The 23,453-nt window shown below is 38.9% G+C and overlaps 1 protein-coding gene across 7 annotated transcripts in view; it reads left to right on the forward strand.

The window, feature by feature from the left end:
* Positions 1-89: 89 nt before the first annotated feature.
* Positions 90-23,453, forward strand: part of SEMA6A (semaphorin 6A) — a 113,137-nt gene continuing 89,773 nt past the window's right edge. For 3 of the 7 annotated variants that reach the window (XM_026865510.1, XM_026865512.1, XM_026865511.1), the window contains exon 1: positions 90-149. The gene's annotated coding sequence lies outside the window, so the exon portion shown is untranslated. The remainder of the gene's footprint in view (positions 150-23,453) is intronic. The other 4 variants (XM_026865501.1, XM_026865504.1, XM_026865508.1 and 1 more) reach the window with 3 other exon arrangements.

A 23,453-nucleotide genomic window follows, 5' to 3' on the forward strand; every position in this document is an offset into this window, starting at 1 on the left:
GAGGGAGGCGTTTCCCGGGGGCGGCTCCGGCCGGCGTGCGGATGGGGGCTGGCAGGGGAAGCGGGGCTGAGGCTGCAGCCCGGTCAGTCGCATTAGAGATGCTCTTCTGCCCACCGCCACCGCCTGTGTCCTGCCGGGCTCTTCCCAGGGTGAGTCGCAAGGCAGTAACCGCTGCGTTCTCCCTAGGCAAATGGCTCAGTCTTTTTCTAACCTTGACCGCTTGTTCAGAGGGAAATTTGTTCCTCTTCCGAGCTAATTGCTGCTTTTGAAGTTTGTAAACATGCGCGCTTGTGCCAGCGCCTGTGCAGCGCGGATTTCTAGCCTCCATAGACAGAAAATTATTTCACTAATAGAACGTCTAAAATAAAGGCTTTAGTGCTCTCAGTGATAAAGTGTAAAAGACGCTAATTCCTGACTCCGCATGGTGAATGCTTGATCATCCAGAGGAGCACACACGGCTTGCAGGTGTTGTAAATAACGAAGAGCTAAATGTCCACAGATGTTTTATCACAGGCTCTGTGCGATGGCTTATTATTTGTCATGGATTCTGCTAATTTTTGCTTAGTATCATGCAGCAATAATACTAATTATGAAGCTAACCTCAAAGATAGTAGCTACAGGCGAGATTTCCCACTGTCTTTGCAAAAATTAGTTCTGTGGCAGTTTTTGATTTGCATTAATCTGTCAGCCAGTGAACCATTCTCATCTAAGTAGTCTTTGCTTGACAGGTAAATCCTTTGACATCAATGTGAGAAAGTCCAGCAGTCAGGCTCTTTTAATGACAGAAGTCATGGAGATTTTGAGGAGTCTCTGGCATTTCTCTCACAATAAGATTTACGCAGCTGTTATGTTCAGAGCTTCATTTGCCATTTGTTTTCAGACCAGAAAGCAAAATGATCTTACTCTGGTCTGGGTTTTTTTTGGTTGGTTGGTTTTGCTGTGGGGGTTTTTTTGTTTGTTTGTTTTGTTGTGTTGTTTTGTTGTGGGTTTTTTTTTAGAGACTGATGTAGCATATTGTGAGGAAATTTGGGTCTCCTCCAGCAACCCCCTTTCTTCATGGAATTGCCTCATGTGGTTGAAAACAAATACTAGCTTCAGTAAGATTGGGAAGATTTGTCACTCTTTAAAAAAAGCACAGTTGCCAAGGCGTTTCACTGTCCAGGGTATATTTTTATCTAAAAGGAACCGATTTTTAATATGGTAGCTTCTCATAGGGTGTAAGAATGAGAGAATATATACTGACTCTCTTTAAAGCGATTTTCCTGTGCATAAAAATGTTGATCTCTGTTCTCCACCACACTTCAGTTGAAAAAAAAAAATAAATCTCTGGCTTTCATGGTAGTTCAGGAGCAGAATACCCAGATAAGGTTTCTATTTGAATGCTAAATTAATTTTAAAATAGTAAGTAATACCATAAAGTATATTTGCAATATTTGCTGTTCATGTAGTAGGAGTCATGCTTGAAACATGGGTGAATACTTTCAGGAAAGATGAATTGTATGGTCACAGATGTTCTATGTATTCTCAGTCTACATTAAAACTGTATATTCTTAATGGCAAAATCAGCGTTATCAACTGAACTTATAATACTTGAACTAAGAAATAATTGGGCACTAACATCTATGAGAAACACAGCTAGCTAACATCTCTAGCTACTTGAAGGTGAAAATTACTATTAGCTGTAGTCCACTCTTAATGTTTGTAAATAAGAGGACTACAGTTAATTGGAGTTTAAGACTGGAGAAGGAAATAGTTCAGGCTAAGGATGAGGAGTTGCCTTCACTGAATTTTTGAAAAGAAAATAAGAATGAAAAGGAGAGAGATCAAATTAATGACCTGTGATAAATCCAGGCTAGAACTGTTTGCATCAAAAAGGAAGTAGGTGATTGTGAACTTGCTTGTGCATGTTTTCTGAAGGGAAGGGGAAATTTGTCATCTTGTTTTGAAGAGCCATACATAAATACACATGAAAGGAGTTCACATGGTTTACAGCAGGGGAGACATAAAATGTTTTAGGATTAAATTGACCTGAGCTAATACATGCCTCCCATCCAACTTGTTTGCAAGAACACATTGTTATACTGCTCAAATAAATGTTTTGTATATAGTACCTGATTCCCATATGCTATAGCAGAGTGCTGAAAACAAACTGGGTAAATTCTGGAAAATAACATTCAACTTTATTAGATGCAGCACGTACTAGAGAGAAGTTGAACTGAACTAAACCAGAAATTTAAACTGTCCTAATTTGATACAGATGCTGCAGTATTTTACCTCCTAATGAGGAGGTAAATCTTTAGCCCTTATCCTTCCCAGTCTCATTTGACCCAAGTAAGCTTTGCTCACCCAGTGAAGCCTTGCTTGCCTGTGCTATTTTCTGACAGTAAAGGCAGTTACTGAAGTATTACTCAAATAGGGACTGTTTTTTCATGTTTAGGCCCTAGTCTAAAAATACTGTTTTCTGTTGAGAATCAGTACTTGGTGAGGACCTGGAGCTATTGTGCATGTACGTTCACTTTGGATCGACCTTCAGTGTTAAGTCAGACCTATGGACCAAGTTATGTCTGACAGATTGTGACAAGCTTTGTCTTGATGGGGCAACAGAAAAATAAGAGGAATAAGCAATTTTTTTTTTACTGATGACCGTTTGAGCTTTCTGTGTTCATTAATTCTGTGTATTGGGATTACTCTGAGGTGTGAGGCATATACAGAGATCATTTTGGCAGTAAGATACAGTCAGTAATAGCATGGAGTCCAGCTGCTGATCAACAGCATACAGCAAACATGAACAGTGTTCACAGGCAGAAACAAGCAGCTGTCGGAGATGCTGGGCCTGAGCCTCACACCTCTCTATAGGACTATTTTTATTTTTGGCCTGTCGCACCAGTAGTCTCTTGTGAGGAACAGCTTAGATATGCATAGGGTTTGTGAAGGAAGAAGTGGACTTCCCTAGTTCAAGTGCAAGCCAGACAGACCAGAGTTTGCATATCTTTATTTTCTTTATGTGTTGTCTTGTAAGACAACTAAACCATTACCTATTGATCGTGGAAATAACTGATTGTTCGTGTTTATACAGTGTTAAGGGATCTTTAATTGTCCATGGTGAACGATGCTTTGGTTTTGGGTCTTGATTGCAACATGACAAGTATGGCAGCACAGCTTCAAGGCACTGCTTTAGGATTTAAAGGAAAGAGTGCCACCTACTGTGTTATAATTATACATATTCCATGTCTTCTGGAGTTCTCAAGCTGCTTGTTTGCCTATCCTATTTTAGCAGCTGGAAGATGTGAAAGGATTCAAATTAAATGTGATATGGGAACCAAGGGAGGAAAAAAGAGAAGAAATTAAGTGTGCACCTACAACATCAGGGTGTTCTGTAAGCCTTAGGAGGAAACACAGGCATAGAGGCATTTGCAGGTTTTTTTGCTTCCAACCTGTAAAGGCTCTAACACTTGATAGCGGGGCTGCTGGAAATATGGAAGGGGGTGAGAGCGCCATGTCTCCCCCCATAACATAATCATATTCTCAGCTTTCATGCACCAGATGAACATAAATAATGCTGCCAGGCTTCTGCCTCTGAAATCTAAAGGTTAGCTCCAGCTATACTTCAATAAAAAAAGAATGTAGAAACCACATTTTTAAAAAAAAAAAAAAACAGCTTTCAAAAAAGGAAGAGGGAAATGAGAAAAAACAACATGAATTATCCCATAATTCGCTGCAAAAACTCTTGAAGTCTTTCCCAGTGTAGAACTGTAGTTAGTTATCAGCCAAAAGGAGGGTGTACTCTGTGAACAGCGTCATTTTTGTATGAAAGGAATTTTTCCCCAAGCCCTAAAGTGTTTCTTTAGTGGCTGAAATAGAGATGTAAAATGAAGTAGATAAACCAGCTATTAACAGAACTGCCAGTTGCTGTATCTCTAGAGTGAAGACATATGGTAATTCACTACATTCAGTGATGACCTTTCCTTTAAAAGTATTGTTAATAATAGGCATTTCTATATAGAGTATTTATATTAGATATTTGAAATTCACATATCATGGACTACCCCATGCCATTTTTTTCAGGTCTTTTTTAGCTACTGACAAAACTGCTACTGAGGAACTTTCTACAAAAATACAGTTTTACAACATTAGTGCAGTGCTGAAGTTAAAGAGTTTCTGGGGGCAGATGCACAACATTGCAGCACATTGTGCAGCGTGGCAGCATGTGTGATGTCCTCGGTATGGGAAGCCTCTGACTTCCTCTCCCTCACCCTCCCCAGGAAAAGCTGTGTCTTGACTTCAGGGTTATACCTTTGTGTGATATGGGCAAAAAAAACCATTCCTATGCTTTTATGATCTGTGGAGCCAGTTGTCTTTAGTGAAAACTTTATGTTTATGAAAGTAGAAAGAAATAAAGAATATTTTTATTTTTCAGCTTTCACCTTAGTCTGAGACCATCTGATGGATAAGGACTATAATACCAGTATTTTTAATGGAGCTAATAGTGGAAGTTTGATTATGCACTTAAAAAAAAGGTATTCCTAACCTTCATCAATTTTGTAATGACAGACTCACAGGGCCTTCTAGTAATGAAAATGTGTAGAGTATATAATAGATATGGTTGGGTGTTCCAGTTCAGCAGATGGAAAAAGTACTCTCTCATATGAATCGCCAACACAATGGCAAAAACTGTGTCCAAATATATTCCTGACTGTAGCAAACATTATTTCTACTTTCTATCTCCGTCTGGTCAGATTCACTCAGATGTTCTATTGAGTATTCCTATGTATGGCTTTGATAGTCAGATGGGAAATTTACTATGTTGGTTCCTACACCATTGTTCATTAACTTGTTCATGAACTTGTTCATCCCATTACTTGCACTCGAGGCAGTTTTTCACTGAAGTGTTAATAAGAATTTGTACAGTTTGTAGTTCTATAATTTGGTGAGTGTTTTTAGCAGAAAAAATTTTGCTGTTTTGTTGATGCCTTTTGAAATCTACTTTTTATTGGTAGATCGAGATGGATTCTATGGTAATTCCTCCTGCATTCCTGAATTATGGCCTAGCTAGGCACTGTCGCTGGGATCTTCATCTATTAATCATGGAAACTGCTTTCTTATTCTGTTGCCATAGTTTCATTGCCTCAGATAGTGTTGGGGTGCCTTGGGAAGGGCTTGAGATATACTCGGACTTGCAAGCCTTGCAGTTATTTTGGCAGTAGAAGAGCTCTGAAGGAACAGAGAACAGCATCCAACATTATTTAGAGTTGGATTAAGAGGAAACTTCTGGATATGTCTCTCTGGACCTTGTTACGTGAACATCCAGCTGCTATCTACTCCCAAGATTTGCTTTTTGTTTTGTCTTGCTGGTAAAATTGTACACTTCAGAGACTAATGGCTACCTTTATCCATTACAAGACCAAAAAAGGTTTTTCACTAGTTCTGCTGATAAATGGTTGGGTAAATTAAACTATTAGGGTTTCTTAAGCAATCCAGGTAATTTGTTTTACATTCTTTTTTAACCTGACTAAATACAGTATGTCATCATGTTGGAGACTAGAGTTAATGTTTATTGTTACCTTAAATTCAATAAAATGCCAGTAAGTAACCTTTTGATAGCTGCAGAGCAGCTTGAATTACAAAGTAGAAAAGGAGAAATTAACTTCAGAACTAGTGCTCTTTCACCACTGCGTTGACATTGGCAGTAATTTTTTTTAATAATGTTTCCATATCTGTTCACAAATTCAGCATTAAAACATGCATACTTTCAGAAATGCCAAGCTGTGAGTAGTCAGAAATAGCTTTTTTGACAAATAAGAAAAATGGTAAAGCAGAAAACAGGTCTAACAGTAAAGTAGCTGGAAGATTGGCTTGTCAATGTTGTGCTAAATGTTAATTGGTTTGTCAGTTATGCATAATACAAAACAATGCACAAACATCTTTCACTAAGCAAACCAAGGTCTCCGTTTTCTTTTCCTATTGAGAAAAAATTTTCACCACTTCTGTGTGAGCATGAGTAAACCACATTTTTTAGCAGATATTTAAATCCCCTTTCTTTTGCACTTTACAGTGTTTCCAGAATTAAATTATTTCCCTCCAGTTCTAATAAAGCAATTTAGTTCTTGCACAGATAAGCTTGATGCATATCTTCTGTTCACACACAAAAAAGTCGTGAATATTCAATCAAGCAAAGAATAATGTTAAAAACTGTGTAGTTTAGATTAAAGAGTACAGTATAATTGGAACTAATCTGGAAAATTAGCCACTTTTTAAATCTCGGATAGCTTTCATTCAAAGATGAGTTTTAAAGCTTCAGTTTTGGACTTTATTAATCAATCTTGTCAATTTTTCAAGAGAGAGATCAAGAGGCAGATTGAGAACATGTGTCTGTTGTTTGTAATCCACCCTCAGGAGTTTTACCAACTGAACAAATGAAGTCCAAAAATTTCACATGAATTTTAAAGCTGACAAAGCTCTTTGGTAGATGCACAGAAAATCTGCATTCATAATTTTACACCCTTGCATAGTATGGAAGTTTCTGTTTTATAGTCTGGCTTTTGTGTACTCTGTTGTATACGCATATTTTACATGAAATTAATCCCAGCCTTTTTCCTGTTAAACTGACAATGTGCGTGTATCTAGCAGATTGACAGTCTAACAGAACAAAATGATTTGCCCTTGTTATGATGTAGTTCCTTTTGGATAGGAGCTGGTGACTGCATAAGAAAATTGTTATAGAAAAAATATCTTGGATCAAAAACTGTAGAGGTACAAATTCAGTTGTGGTTTACTTTTCAGAATTTATTGTGCTCCATTTAGTGTTTCAGTTTAGGTATAGAATCACTGTATAGAAATTAGTTTAAGCAGTTCTATAAGGTACATTTGTACTTCTTTAACATTAATTAATGATTTTTATTGCTTATTATTTATTTTTTACCTTCAAGAAACAGAGAAACAAGTGATAAGTGATTTTATAGTCAGTATAGATCCCAGTCTTGTTCATGTTGAACAGTAAAGAGTTTCTGCCGAACACTTCAGCAACAAGCCCTTACTCCATTTATAGTTCCTTCAGGTTTTTTATGGTTGGTCTTAAAAGTTCATCTGCATCCCCAAGTAGCTGAATTTTAGCATCAAATGTTTTGATCTTACCAAGGAAATAAAATAATACTTTCTTAAAAGTAACTGTTACATTTGTGTCTGTTTAGCAATGTTACAGAGTTTTCTTCTCAAATCTTGTACACATTGAATATAGCACCTCACTGCCAGAATATTCCTGGAAGGCTAAAGCTTGGCTTGGGCTACATGCTCACAGAGGGACATGAGAGAGAGGAAAGTTGTCTCCCATTCAGCCTCAGAGCTCCCCGGTGCCTGCAGGCAGTTCCCCGGGTGTGGCTCAGTACACTTCTGCCTGCTGGCCCTTCAGAGTGGACAGATGGCAAGAATTGACAGGAGGGTGGCCAGAGCCCTGACCCACACACCTGGGTCTGAGTGGCAGATGCTGCCATTGCAGTCGGCATTGACCAGGAGGATACTACTGCATCCTTTCTCAAAATGCCAGAGCAAAGAAGATGGCATGGGATGCCTTTGTGCCACCGGAGATGCTTCTCTGCTGCTTGTTCTACACACAGGGTGCATCCCAGTGTCTGTCACCAGATGCAAAGTAGAGGTTGAGTCCCACAGGATTAAGTTTCTTGAGTAGTAAGTACTTCATGCCATGAAGATGGCTAAATGTAGCCTGGTATTTGACTGAAAATGCCTTTTTTATTACATAGAGAGGATCACAGAGGGTTTAACTGCAATCTTGAACCTCTGGTCATAGTCTACATAGTACTGGCTTTCCATCATAGCTCTCCAATGAAAGAAGAGCATCATTAAAAACAACTTCTGAATTTACTTTTGTGTATGAACAGAATTTGCTACTACATGTAAAAACTTCTGATAGTATTCAACCTATTCCACTTCTGAATAATTTATACTTATTAATAACAAATGGACACCTTTTGGAATTGCAGCTTACTGATCCTAAAAATATTAATCAGAAATGACCACACTTAAATTGATTTTTTTTCAATTTGCCATAATCTGTTAAAGGATGGTGATTATAGAACTTACTTTTTGAGAACTGTGTCCATACAGTAAGAGTTTCTTCGGTAGAAATACATTGTGCAGAATTTTTTTTGTTCTTGGAAAGGAATTAAAGGGGAGAGTCTTTTCATGTTTCACAAAGAGGTAAGAAGACTATTTTCTAGTGATTCTTTGGGATGCTTTTTTTCTCACCCAGTGAAATTATTCTTGAATTCGAATAGGAATTTGTTTTTCTTTAAAAAGAAATTAAGAACTGAATGCTTAAAGAGATGTTGTGGGAAGAGGAAAGATTTTTTTTCACGAGCTACTACACTTTTTCATTATTATCTGCAAGGTGTTTCCTTTTAATTCTGTTGTAGGGAAGTTCAGCATGTTCAGATACACTGATTAATTCCGTCATGAGACGTGTATATTGTATGGGTGGTGTCGTCTTTTTTGCTTTATCCTGTTTTAAGCGTAAGACCTAGAGATACTGCCAGAACACTTCCTTTCCCAAGATTAAAAAAAAAAAAAAATAATCAAATCCTGTTCTTGTTGAACAGCATATTACAGTCTGAAAGGCAATTTAGCCAACCTGGAGCTAACAGCCTGAAGGTGTGAGATGAAGGCTGGTGACTGACTGGCTGACTGTGAGAATAATGTAGTTTTGATTTGTCAGAATGTTTTTCTTAGAGTACTACATACATGTGTTAAAGTGTATCAGATAAAACCTCTGAAAATAAAAGACAAAAAAATTTGAAAATAAAAATGCGTAATAGAGTAAGTTCTCTGACAGACTAATTCCTGTAAATGTGTACCCTTTACAGTTTTAACCAATTGTTTTTGTTTATGTTCATCCGTGTTTGTCAGAAGCTCTCCTGTGTAGCTGAAATCCTGGACGTAATATCATTTGCAATAAAAGCCAAATAGAACCCAACTCAAATGTTTTTTTATGTGAGAGAGGCAATTCAGTGAGGTCCTTTCTGGTAATGTGTTGGTGCAACTAAGCGCCAGTGATGTGCTTGCGGAAGGGTGGAAAATGTAGACTACTAATGCTGGAGAATGATTCTGTAAGAATGCTTGCATTGATTTACCTTGAATAGCAAATCAGTTCTTTAGACTTTTGAATAGCAAATCAGTTCTTTTCACTTTTTTTTTTTCTATAAATGGTCAATAATCTGTTTTAATATAAAAGAGCTGAAAGAATTCATTGTTGTCACTGTCAAAGAACTTAAAGAACTTTTCAAAACCTGGAGCACCTACACAGATGCTTACTCTACTGTTTTTTTAGAAAGGCTAATCCTGATGTCCTCCTTTGTGCCAGGATCCCAAGAACCAAATCTGGAATACCAGCTGGAAACCTCTATTCAAACAAGTTGCCTTAGCTTACATGAGAACCAGTTACGTTGCTCACATAGATAAGTGCAGAGGAGCTGGGCCGAGGCACAAAAATATTCAGGATCTAACTTTTGATCTGTTAATATCAAACAGAAATATGAAGGCACAGTTTTGCTGTAGATTGCATGTCCATATTTATTTCACCAGGCATGGGATTTGTCTAGAAAAGGTAGCCTTGATGACTTCAGTAGGAATTGTTAATTACTGAAATTTAAAATTTTTGGAGAGAATTAACTCATGAGAAAACATCAAAACCATCAAGAAGGCATTGTAGTGTAATGGCATCTGTACCTTGAATTGATATTTCAGCTTCAAAGGGTCCACTACTGGAGGTTTTTCAACAGCAAAACAGCAGAGAATGTGTTAGTAGCGGGGCTGGGGTGCTTCTTTGCAGTTGCACTGCTACTTTTAGACAACTGTCTTATGATAGCCTGCTCTAACTACCCTCATTTAGAAAAGAGGGATGTGTAAGAACAAACACAGCACATTTACTGAAATATATTTGGGGGGGGTGGGCCTTGACAAATTTCAGTGGGTGGAATTTACTGAGAGAGAATCCACTGCATTTTCATTTGATTGCATGTCAAAGCCTGGAAAGAGCAAGTAACTGTCCTTACCACTACAGAGCAGCCTTAGAAATTGCTACAGATTTCAAGAGTAAGACCTTTCACCTTTTGACAGTTTCTAAATGCAGAAGTACGCTATAACTAATAGTATACTGTCTAGAGAAACAGAACAAGAGCTTGGTCATGTATTTTTTTATGTTGAAAGTGAGAAATGGTTCTCGTTTAAGTTCTCCAACAGCATGTTCAGCTGGGCTGTTACGTCAGGGTAAAGAGCACTGTGATTTTTCCTTTGCATGTAGCCTGCCCTCTTGTGTTGCAACATCTCAGTGCAGGCGCTTCAGGCATCCAGATGATAAGGATGCTAGTGAAAAACATGGAACAAAACCAAGAAATGATGGACACAAGCCATGCTCTTCAAAGGCACTGATTTTGTCTGCGTGTGTGTTGTCTTACTGTTTGCAGTATAAAAAGCAATACAGTTTTCAGCTTTCTTATACAGAGACAGCGACATTAGAAAGTGGGTTAGCCAAACTGATGTGCAGGAAAGCTCTATGAGAGAATTCGCAGTGATGGGTGAGGGCCGTAATGCATATGATTAAAGTGAGACATGCTGCCTACACAAGGAATTGCTAACAAGATTCTTTCACAGTTTTCATGTCTCAGCCCTGCTTTTACAGAAAATAAACTCATGTTTAGTTACAGTGGTTGCAGTGTTTTGCTCAGCCCTGCAGGATAGCTAAGACAATCAAATGATACAAGTGCAACCAGTTGAACAAAAAATAATACAATTTACATTGAGCAGAAACAGTGAGTATGCATATTAGCAAAACAGTGTCCCAGGTAACATTCACTTGGTCTATGTTGAGCTCCTGTTTTCTTCCGCTTAGTTCTTCAATAATTGCAGGGGAGGGAGGCTAAAAGCACAGAGTAAGTTAAGGCAAATTAGTTGGCTATGTGAGAGAGAAGGGAAGATAGATATTGTATGTTCTTTAAACACTATTTTTTTTCCCTCGTGTTCAAACAGGAGTGTAGAAATTGCTTCAAGCTATTGAATAGTTTCTGGCAGTAGTTCTAGCACTTCCCCTTGCTTGTATGAAGTATATTTTCTGCAGCTCAAAAGAGTATTTAAATACTCTCTCATGTTTAAAGAGTTTCCAGAATTTAGAATTATATGAAGTTTTTGCAAGGTGCAGAAAAATAGACTGCATCAGCTGTTTGAGTTCCAAGGAATAAAGAAATAGTAATTCAAATAACTCTTTACTTTAAAAGTGACTTGGAAATCAGATAGAAATGGATTTGACCCATAAATCTAAGGCCATTTTAATTTTCAGTTTTCCAATCATTGTTGTTAATCCTCCTGAGCAATAATGTGCATTTGGATTTTGCCTCAGGTCAGTCCCATGTGAACTCAGTGCTTATTTGAAATCATTTCATTTGTGTCTTGCTTGAGAGACGGAATCTTTTAGCCTTCATTTTCTTAACAATAGTCATATTATGGATCTGGAACAGGTAAAATATAGATTCTGGAAGTGGTTCTTTTAGCCATCCAAGAGTTACTTTTGCATTAAGGACTCAAGACCAAGTGCTCAAGTCTTAAAGAAAAGAGCTTTTAGGGATTAGCATGTTTGGGGGTTTTTTTGGTTGGGTGGTTGGTTTTTTTTACTTGAAGATACCAACAGAGAAAGTCTTACATGTTTTGGAATAATTCTGCTCCCATTCCTGCTGATCTCTTGAGAGCCACACAGGCTGAGAAATCAGCAGAAGGGCACAGCTGGCTGATCAAGATTCCTATGCTCATGTGCTGATTTTGGGCCTCTTGAGTTCCCCAGTGGCTTTAAATCTGTGGCTCCCCTAATCCATTTTGCCATAGTGTGGTGGACTCCCATCAGGAGAAGACCTTTCTGAAAAGGTGGTTTGTTTGTATTTGCATCCTGCCATTGGTCTATGAGCAGATGCTTGCTTCTGACCCCAGTTTGTACCTTTGCTCTCCCCTCAGTCCACACTTCAGACTTAAGTCTGCAAGCCTGCAGGTGGTTTTAGGCAGAGCCTTGATTAGAAAGCTGCTGTCAAGGAGTTAGCATTGTGTGTGGAAGAAAGGCGATGTGTTCACAAAGCAAGCGCTCAGTTCTTTGCTCTCATCTGATCAGGTTTAAAAAAAAAAAAAAAAAAAAAAGAAAAAGGGAATTGTATGTATTTAAAATATGTCATGGGTAGAACGTCTAGAGGCTTGAAACAGAAACAACTTAAATGTATACATATCTAAATCAGATGCCAAAAGAATTATGAAGGACTCCAGACTTTCTCTTCCTGGGTACATTGTGAAGGTGATGCACTGGAGATGCATTGGTGATGCATGGAAACTCACCTGCAAATAAAAATATTGAATGATTGCTTCACTCACACCTGTTACCTGCTGGTAAAACAGATTTTTCAGACCATGCATTTCTTTATTTAGATTTCTACTTTGTGTGAGCTAGTAACTTCAGGTTTGGAGAAGTTAAGACTGGAAGCCTTCAGTTCTCTTCAGTACAAACCACAGATTCTGTAGGCATCAGTCCCAAGCCCATCTCAATCCTCACTGAATAGCTTGGGGAAAAAAGGTGGTTGTACGTTAGAGAGGGCGTTGGATTTTCAGTGCGACCAACAAAAGCTGTGAAGAGTTGAAGAATGTGTTATAGTTCCAAGTCAACTTGCTGGGAATGGTGTCTCAGTAGCCCTGGCTCTGTAGACATACTACCAGCTCCAGCTCAGGTCTCACCAATTCAAAGCAGGAAAGGTGTTTTCTGGAACTCTGTAGTGAAACCAGTTAGGGTGAAATAGAAGTGCCACTGAGTGACAAGATGGCTCACACTAACTAGACCGATTACATTTTAAGAAATAGGTGGGATACTTCATAGAATATTATGTTACATTCTTGTGATGGAATCTGTGATCTCTTAGGAACATATGCAATATTTCCGTTGACATCAATGGGTGTGAAACAAGAACGTTCTCTTTGGCCATGGCTTTGGCTTGGAAAACAGTAGGACATCTTAAAGTCACTGCTGTCATTCTCCGCTTTAAACTTCATTGCAACTTTATGTTATAGTGCGAGATATAAGAAGATTAAACATTTATATGGAACCTGGAAGACTAAATGGAAAATTAAGGACAAGGTGTCCCCTTAACTGCAGGAGAAAACCTCACTTTTTATCAGTTTAAATGTAACCCTTTTCTTGAACTGAGTACTTCATACTTAACACATATTTTCAACATTAACTCAGCAGGCAAAAGATAGGAAGCTGTGTTGTCCTGCTGAAGGATACAGTGGAGGAGAATAAGGAGAATTTATCTATTTCAATATTTGTGGTGTCTTTGAAGTGTTAATAATATTTGGAAAAGTTTTTATGTCAGGTTAGTGCCTGCTCTGTGAGCTTATGAGAGAGATTCCAGGAAAGCTATGAATAATTTGCAGGTTGGTGGTTGGTGGTTTTCTTTTTCCCATAGTGAAACTGCTAAGATGGTCCAAGTTGAGGTATCATTTTATCTTGACCACATTTTTTTATTCAAGCTTCACTCAAAATATTTTAATGAAGAGAAAGATGGCTTTGATAGGTGCTCTGCAGTTAATTAAGTTGTAGTTAAATTTATGGAGGCTTATCAATGCTTTTGGTATGTGTAACCTCCCAAAAGCGTTATCTCTGAAAAGATAACATCTTGACTGAGTAAGTCAAGAAGCAACCCATAAACCTTGAAATTATGAGCAATATGGCTGTGGTACCATACTGCTCTTGCTAGATCCCAACTACCCCCCACAAGTGGTGGGACAAACACAAGTATATAGAGTAACATTTATGGAAAAAAAAACATTAGAGAAAGCAAGGAAAGTAACTGCAAGGTCAAGGCTGAGGGGTAAAAGGTTTCTAGAAACAGAAGGATTAAGGGAATATCTGTAAATATATATCCATAGTGGTACAGATGGATAGCCAAAGAGCCAAGGTGTAGGAGGGAAGGTCAGGGTGAAGGTGCTGTATTTCGTTGCTCTGTCTACCCTACAAACTGGCAGTATGCTGTGGGACAATTCCTTTCTGATGACCTGTCACTGTCTATATAGGAAGCTTGGAGTGGATGACATAGATGGCACATGGGAGATGCAAGTGACATCATTTGTCTCTGTACCTGATTTCTTTACCCTTCATACAGAATTTGGTAGGTGGGAGAGAAAAAAAGCCTAGCTGGGACTCTCCTATATCCCCACACCTTCCTGCTTGCCCTGGGAAATCTCATGAGACTCCTTCAATTTCTCTCACAAGCTATTGGTAGAGAAAAGAAGGAGGTTCTCCGTCATTGCCAAGCATCTTGAGTGATTGGCTTGGAAAGGCATTTTTCCTGTGGGGAAGAGAGATCGACACATAGAAGTGCAGAGAGAAGAGGCATGTAAAAGAAGTACAGTAAGCAGTTTTGTTGTAATAAATCTTGGGCAAAGAGGTGTGAGGAGGTGCATTTTACAATATGTGCATTTTGAGAGAAGCTACCAATGGGTTCTATGATCTTCTGGCTTCCAGGCCAACGATGAGTTGACGTGTTTGTAGCCATGAGGGACACTGGCATTACCCTTTGCAGCTGGCTTATCAGCTGTGTGGAACAAGTTCATGGCTTTTGGCCAGTTTCCACTGAACTAATAAAACTTGCACCTGGCACTGTTTAGGAATATTGTTGGTAGCTTCAGCAGGGAAGCAAAAGCCTAGCTCAACAGCGGTTAAAATCCCTAAAAGATTTCAATATATTATGCATTTTAAAATGAAGGGCAGCTTGTGTTTTGGAAGAGAGGGGAGTTGTGATTGGAGAAGGGAAGGAGTGAAACTGATGGCTCTGGAGGCAGCTGGCCCCAAAACTCCTGCTGAAATGAGCAGGACTTGTCTTTCTGCAGGTAACAAGTATAGAGTTGGTCTTTGTAGTAAGGGGAGGAATAACATTGGCACAAGGATCATCGATTTAAGGTGATTGTCACGCTGTGGCTCTAACTGTTGATGTACCAGGAGCTGTGTGAAGTTCAAAGGCCCTTTTTCAGCTCTGGACCTGGATGTCCACAGGGAAAAAAACCTGCCAAGCTGGCTGCTCCAGAGTAAGCCAGGAGCGCAGCATGCCGGCCAGGTAGTACCAGAAGGCAGGGCAGTATGTGTGGTGGGTCTGCTTGAATCGTGATGAACGTGAGCAATCTGGTGTTTGTCACAGGTCTTAAAACTAAAACCAAGTATAAATAAAGAACCCTGCTGCAAGTGAGCAGGATTTTTATAGTGGTTTCTAGGAATGGAATCAAACCTAAACTGTGAGGGAAATATTCTCTGCCATATTCAAAGTTTGTGTACAGAACTTTTCAAATAAATGCCCTGTAAAAATAATTTTGCTGTGATGATGAACTTTCACAAACAGGCTGTTTCACGTTAGTCTCTTAAGTAACTTTGATTACTAACAGCTGTGACTCCTCAAGTCCCCCATATTTTATTTTCTCAATAGAAAAGGGTTGAAGAAATCCTCAAATTATTGTAAATGAAGACTTTGTTTGTATTTTAAGCCAAAATGTGCTTGACAACGTCCCAGCAATAATTAGGTGGACATGCTTCTGCTTGGAGAGGCTGCCTTTAGTTCAAACAATCTTTTCAGTTCCTGTAGCACTTTGTATTAGTTGCTGCATGCTGAACAAGTACTAAAATCTAAGTTAGAAATGGCGCTGCTCAGTGAGAGGCTGCTGTGGCTGCATTGTGAATTACCCCACCACATCCTGTGCAGACACTCACCCCCTCAGACACACATATATCTCATAGGTCTTCTGGTGATAGTGTTTGTTTACCACCTATGTCTGTTGGTTTGTTCAGGGTGTGGTGCTTTGTGGGTCAAGACAGTGTTAGAATGCTGAGGACACAGGTCGTCTGCCCCACCCACTCCTCCCTTATGCAGAAAATATACCCCATTAACAGAGCAAGGTTGTGCTCTGCTGGTTTTGCTCTGTGCTTTTGAGGCCATTGTTTGGCTTCCCCCCAGAGATGCTAAATGTCACTTTACAGCACAGTGTGCTGCAGAGTTTTGCCTTCATTAGAGGACAGACTTTCCTGTCCTCAGTTCTGCCATCTACTGCTATTGCTGCCAGCATTGGGTGGCTTTCTGCATGTGTGACTGCAACCTACTTCTCTGCAGTCCTTGATGTGAGCAAGGGCTGCAGGCATACTCTCCTATATAGCTCTTCTGCTAATGAGTTTGTCTGCTAATTAAACAGAAAGACAAAGTTGGCAATGTCTTTGATATTTATTCTCAGTGTGGCCCTTTTGACTTGTTTAGAGTTTCAGGGTGGTCTTGAGGGAAGAGATTTAGTAAGCAATTGCTGAGTGTGTATTATGCTCTATCAACATTGAAACAACGTTTGTAAAATATTGTTTTGGTCCTTCTAAGCCAGATAATGCAATATAATTTTTAAAAAAGTAAAGCTTTATCCAGCCCAGATTTACAATTTAGAAGCAAAAAAAGCCACATGGGAAAGGCCTTTTGTGAAGTTTATTAACGTTTTTGTATATGCCACACGTGCTCAGTGGCATGTATGATGAATGACAGTCAAAGGTTAAATAGCATTTATTTATTACACACTTTCAACCACCTTACTTGCACTTTGCTTCCTAATTCGCCCTCAAGATTACTTTAACCATTTCAACCTTCTTGAACAGCTTCAGGCAGCTTGAAAGAAAAAACAAAAAAAATCCACAACCCAGCCTGGGATAGGAAGATTGTCTTTTTACCCAGCAGATTAAGAGTGTCCTATCTAGATGTACATTTGCCAAGGGTAAGATGCAGGTGTTTTGCTGAGGTCGGAAGCAGGTTTAAAGCTGAGATCCCCTGAGCTGGTAGGATGAGAGACAGTTGGCTGGACCCCCAGGTGATTTGTATCTGCTCACTCACTGGTCCCTATCAAGCATCAGTGCTCTGCAGTATGTGGAGCGGGAGATTTCCAGACCTCCAAGGAGATACATGCTACTTGCTTCCTAGTTATGTGACTTACATAGGTATCAGAATGTAAAGCATTAATGCACCTAAAGAAAAACCTAGACTGGGTCATTCTGAGGTTTATAATTTTTAATTAGCTACTGTTTTTTCCTTCCTTCGCCTCTCTATCCACCTCTGTAGATAGATGTTAGGTAGCTAAAGGTCTGAAATTGGATATATATAAAAATACATGAAAAATGGTACAAAGCCATAAAACAGTTTAAATATGTGAAATGTTACAAGCATTCGGTAAAGCTGCTTTTGTTAGTGGGTCTTCTCTGGAGGTTTGCTCATGATTGTTGCTAAAGGTGAGATACCAAGGTAGGTGGACTTCATAATGGCCAGTGTACTGATGGTGTGGAGAGTTTCAGACATGGGCCTTGGTCTGCTGTTCAGCAAAAGAATTACTGGTGGAGGTTTCTATGTAGATTAAATGAAAAAATTTAGTGGTACTATTCTGGCTCTTTGCTGGTGTCAGGTCAAGAAAAATAAAGGAGAAATTGAGATAACCATATGCCACCTTGGTGACACAATAATTGTCACAGATTTTCCATACACCAGAGTGATTGTTGACTTCCTGCAGTTACTTTGTAGTGCTAATTTCAAGCAAGAATTAAAGGACTGGAGGTCTACTAGTGTGGAGTAATACCAGAGAGAGTAGATCTCTGTAACCTTTTGGCAATTCTGTTAAGTGTTGTTGAATGTGTGGCGACCATCAGGCTAGATGCTCATTTCAGTTGCAGTTGTTAAATGGAAACAAGTGCTGCTTATGTTTGTGTCTTTTGTATCAGAAAATTGCAAGTTCAAAAATCGGCACGAGGAGCGGATTGTATTAAGAGAGATCATGAAAATCTGCAGACATTAAAATTTGTGTCCAGGTAAAAGTTGTTGAAGGATAGATGTGTGTTGTGTATTTCTCTATTTCTTGGTAGTTTATTAATATTCAGTATGTTTGAGAACTGATCTAGACATTGTAAAGTAAAATAGAAATATGGCTAAATAATTTTTCTTTGTGTAATTATGTAGAAGGGGAATGTGAGTTAATTATCAGAGATGTATTTATAGGCTGTACATGGTAGAGTTGGACTGGCAGGGAAAGCACTGTAGGTAGAGTCATTTTCATACTGATCCCTTCAGTGATCATGAGTTGGTGCTGACTGTTTGTCTAGTTTCTTCAAAACAGGAAAAAAACATTCTTTTCTGCATAGGAGCACGAAGAGGTGTAATATTAATTGCCTGCTGTGTATTTTTAGTGCAAATAGCTAGGAGCTCTCAGTTTTATTATTTTGCTTAATAATAAAGGTTAATGCTAAAGGGATTGTTTTACTGGAGATGCATTGGATAATATTCTCTCTCTTACAGAGATTTTAATGTTTTATTTTCTCCAGGGGTTTGCTTGCCTTTGTGGAGGTATAAGGAGGTGTCACGACTTTCAAAACTGCTGAATATTGAAGACTTCTGGTACAATTGCTGGCACTGGAAGGTGCAGCACACTTCCAAAGAGCAGGCCACAGATCTGTACTTTTCACTTACAAGTATAGGCAGCACAGGTCTTTTCTTTAACTGTATCCTGCAACTTCTGTTGGTGCAAAATCCCGGTGGTCTGTTGGCATCAGGTAGAATCAGCCCATCTGGTGCAGCCATACCAGTCCACTCTGCCCTTTGCCTGGGTGTGCAGGTTTGCACTGAGCTCTGCTCAAGGGCCAGAACAAGCTCAGCTCTGTCTGCAGTAAGTGGTACTTGAAAAGCTTATTTTTATCAGTGGTTTGAATTCCTTAACCTGGGTCTGACCAGTAGTGATAAAATACGTCACTGAGAATTCGGTAACACTCGTAGGAGAGTGCTGTTTTTCTGGAGGCTCTGGAAATTCAGAGACACAGTTGTTGCCAAGCTCCACTGATGAGGTGAGGTCTTAAATAAGTGATGAATTTGAGAAGCTTACAACACATCCTGAGGGAATGATAAGTTATGTTACCTCTGGAAATTAATTTAATATTGTGATTCCAGAAGCCAGAGCATCAAAAAAAATACCCCATTTTATATAGCCTTGTGATAAAAATTGTGAGTTAGCAAAACTGGCACACAGGAAAACTTTTATTTAAACACATAAGCGTGAATTGCATTACTTGGCAAGTGATCTGGTAATTCTTAAGTTATCTTCAAAAAGGTGTATGTTTTTGTCAGCTGCCACTTAACACAAAAGATGACGATGAATAAAGAAATAAAGCATTCATAAACTTTGGTGTTACTGTTCATTAATTGTCAGGTATGTCAGAGTAAACAAGCAGATATTTCCTGTGAGCAGTGTGTTAAACTAATAGTGTGCCTTCAGACTTCAGGCTTGTTTAATGATGGGTTTCTTTCAAATCAGTCATTGGATTTAAGTCATGGTTTAAACAGCTTTATTCATAGTCTATGGAACTGAAAAGCAAGGTCAGTGTAGAGTCCATCCTATAGTTATTAAAGCAGATGGTTGAAAAATGCAAGCAGACATCTGCATCTGCTTTCCATATTTATATGAAAATAAAAAAGAAAAAATATCTCAAGTTCTGTGGGTCTTTTAGACAGCAAGTGTGTATTTCTGAGAGGAAACTAAGGATAAATTTAAAAATTGAGGAGTGCTAGGGCAGCATGAGAGGGAAATTGGGAAGAGCGTGACTCTTGGAAATTGATTTTACAACTCATGAAGATATGAAGAGCAGTGACATCACAGTTTGGTTCTTGAACTTTATACAAGAAATTTAGGCTGTCATCAGCAATCAGACTGTCACTGGGAAAAGAAGTATCATCTGTAGTAACCCCTTTTTTTTAAAAAAAAAAAAAAACCAACAACAACAAAACAGTTTCATAACTTATGTGATTGTAATCCTATTGTATCTGAAAGTAGGAACCAAAGCTACTGAATCAAGGCTGACCAAGAGAAAAAATACAAAAAGTGACAGTTGCTATGAATAGGCTGAGGGTAGTTCCACAATAATCAGCACAGTGACCCTATTAAAAAAATGCTCACTGTTATTTTATCTTATCAATATATATGAAGCTTGCACAAAGTAATATTTACTGTTCCTATGGCATATTTCAGGAAATATACTCATTTACCTGAGTACATCTGTATAGAAAGTGAAAAGGAGTATAAAAACTGTAAACAGAAATATTTTCTGGTGATGTTCACAAGTGAATCAGATAGGCTTATGGATGTTAGGGATACTAAGATTTTGTACCCACTTTTAAAACCAGGATACAGCCTCCAGATAAAGTAGATATGTTAAATTGATGCTAAGTGGTATCTCTTCCTTACAGAAAGACCAAATATTTGATAATTACTTGTAATGAAAAAAAACCCTACTTCAGTTCACATAGAAACCATGTTTGCAGCCAACCATTGCAGTATATGGACACTTTTGAAGTAAAGTTGGTTAGTGGGAATGAATTTTCTACTGGAATTCACAGTGGTTAGAAGGTATTATTCAACCCAGTCTCACACAGCTAATTTGCAGCTCTTTGAAACTACTTGCTTTAGAGAAGTAACAATACTGTAATTTTCAGAGTTTGAAAGGAGGGGGCGAAGCTATAGACCCTGACTGCAGACTCTATAAAAGAAAGTTCCTGTTGCCTTTAATAGGTTGCAAGATCCTCGCGAGTGGCAGAAACCTGTGGGAATCCTGGACGTGGCATGAGGAGCCTTTACAGCAGCCCTCAGTTTATATAAGAAAGCCTGGCTTTGGGGATGTGCTGGGGAGAGGTGTGTGAAAACTGTGTCACAGCTAGGGTCCAGTCATACTATTCTTGGGAGATCAGTAGGACACAAAGGTGCACTGTTCACAGCTTCTTTCCCTTCTTTATTTTCCATACAGTGGTGTTTCAGGAAGCAATAGTTAGGACTCAACCTGCCAGCTCTGTGCCAACTTTGCACTACTCCCTTTCTGGAAAATTGTTGCTGCTCAGCTGCAGAGGTCTGTGTCTGGTTTACCCTGAGAGATGGGATGACAGCACTGAAAGGGCCTGAACCAGAAAAAAATCCTGTTAGCTGGCCAAAAAAGTGCTGTTCATGCTTGCAGTTCAGAAGCAGAAATAGTTCCTTATCATGAAACAAGAAGGCTTTGGAGTTTTTTTTAACTCCCTTTAATTTTAGAACATGTTTTTTATTTTTGTTACTCATTGCACATAAAACATGCTAAATTGCTAGATTTAATCTGAGAACTAATTACAGTAGACCTCAGCATTTTTTCTTGCTTTATGGAGTACACCTGCACTCTAGAGGACAGAATTCTCCCATGATAGGGATGGAGCCATCTTCTACCAGGGTAAACAGGGACTCCAGACATTGCTGGCTAGAAATGGTGGGAAGTTACCCCACATCAGGCAGTTGATTGTACTAGCTTTATCCTTATCAGAGAATTCAGCAAGAGTTACTTGAGAAAGGGTATTTCTATTTTATTTGTTCAGTGAGCTCTTGTACTTTATAGTCAAAAAGTATTTCAAAAAGCTTACATCTGAAAGGACCAAGGGAAACAAACACCTTGTGTGTGCAGATGTCATATGGATAGGGAATTAGAGGAACTTGCAACGCACTGCTGTCAGGATTGAGGTGGGAAGTGCATTCGTGTGTGAAGGAACAGTCCAATGCATGTCAAAAGTCCTTCAGTCTTACTGCCTCAGCTAAATTTTTAAATAACAGGAACAAGGGAGGTGAAATATCCTGTGCTCTTACTTGAAATGCTTTTGCTGCTTTCATTATTTCCTGTAGTAATGCACAGGATATCCAGCTGATTAGCCACAGCAGGCTATGTGATCTTCACAACATAGTCTACAGGAACCTTCTAGGATGTAATCTCTTGTTGAACCTGCAGTTTACCAGCAATGCCCTTTTACATATAAGGGTTTTGAAGAAACTGAGCACAGATGAGGATGTCAAAGATCTGGTCAGCTAGGATAAAGCCTTACCATTATTTTTGCTAACCAGACTTTTTCCAGACTCTTTTCATATCTTCTTTTCTCTATAACACCATCTCCTTAATCTCTGGGACATATATAGGTAAGACTTATTACCTACAACTATGCTTTAATTAAAGTGCATTGATCCCTGTATGAGTGATTTTACTCCAAAATGGCCTCACCTCAACTTAACTCTGCATGGTTTGGAAGATATGTTTTAAGAATTTTTGAATTCACACCTTTCGTCAATTGTCTTGACTTTCCTCAGGATCCCAATATTGACAGGATCCTAATCTTTTCTGCAGTTCAACCAAATCCTTTCCTCCTATGAAGGATTCATATTGCAAGCCTTTCTTCTTTCTTCTGTGTAACTGCAACTGCCTTTCTGTCTACATCTTGACTGCAGTGGTGCCTGCTCCTATGTATTCTTCTTTCTTTTGTTTAGTTTCTGACTCTTTACCTCTTGATTGTTTGCACCTGTCTTCCAGTACATGATAACACCTCAGGAGGTCTGATCTTCAGGCTTTTTGATGCACTGTCTTTGAGGAAAACCTGAATCATCTGAGATTTAGGAGATCTGTGAGAAGCGGACAACTTTGTTTTTGCTGATTCCCACATTATATTAATAACCATGCTTTCTTTGTAAATAATGAGCCTCACTTAGAGATGAAGAATTATTTAAGCAAATGTGAAGAAAATGTGGGTGAGGATCAGGATTTGAGCTGGAGTTCCAGTTGCAGCTAGTTCTTAATTTTTCCCCAGATAAAAGCAACTGCTGCTAACTCAACCAAAAATTTTATGTTGTATTGAAGGAAAAGACTTGTGGTCATTTTTCTGTATCATTTAAAATACTTTGACTAATAATTAACCTGCTAATATGAACAGAGTCATTACTAGGAGAGCTGTTTTGGTGATGAAATCAGTTTTAATAATGCCTGGTCTTGCAGCAATAGAAAGTGTTAGTTATAGTGCGTGCTTGGGAATGAGTGTCAGAGGAACCAATCTTCTGCATGATTAGCTGCAAAACCTGTATCTTTTTAAGCTTTTGTTTAGGTTATTAACCTGTATGTACAAAATAGGTAGAAATATCCACCAGCACCTCTCCATCTTAAAAGAATGGGTGCTTTACTGTTCTTCATCTTAATAAAAAACGGGTGCTTTCCTGTTGGTGTTAGAGAGAGCATCACAGCAGAAGAGAAGTACTTGCTCCTGTGAGGTCAGTAAAAAAAAAAAAATCTCACTAACTGATTTTGTGCCAGGTTCTTGCCAGACTGTTCTGAACGTGTGTGGATTTATCTGGGGATGAAACCACTGGGGTGCCCTTCATTACTCCCTGTCAGAGAGGTCTGTGCTCTCAGCCCTCTGAACTGGTAGCAGTTAGAGCTGCCTCTGGTGCAGATCCATCGCTTCTTGCTCGCATCGGGATCAAGGCTTCTTTCTCTCCTGTTCTGAAAGTTAGAATTCAGAAGAAGTACTGGTGCACAGATGAGGGGGGGG

Source organism: Athene cunicularia (assembly GCF_003259725.1).
Source record: "Athene cunicularia isolate RWA chromosome Z unlocalized genomic scaffold, athCun1 chrZ_part1, whole genome shotgun sequence".
In the NCBI taxonomy this organism is placed as follows: Eukaryota; Metazoa; Chordata; class Aves; order Strigiformes; family Strigidae; genus Athene; species Athene cunicularia.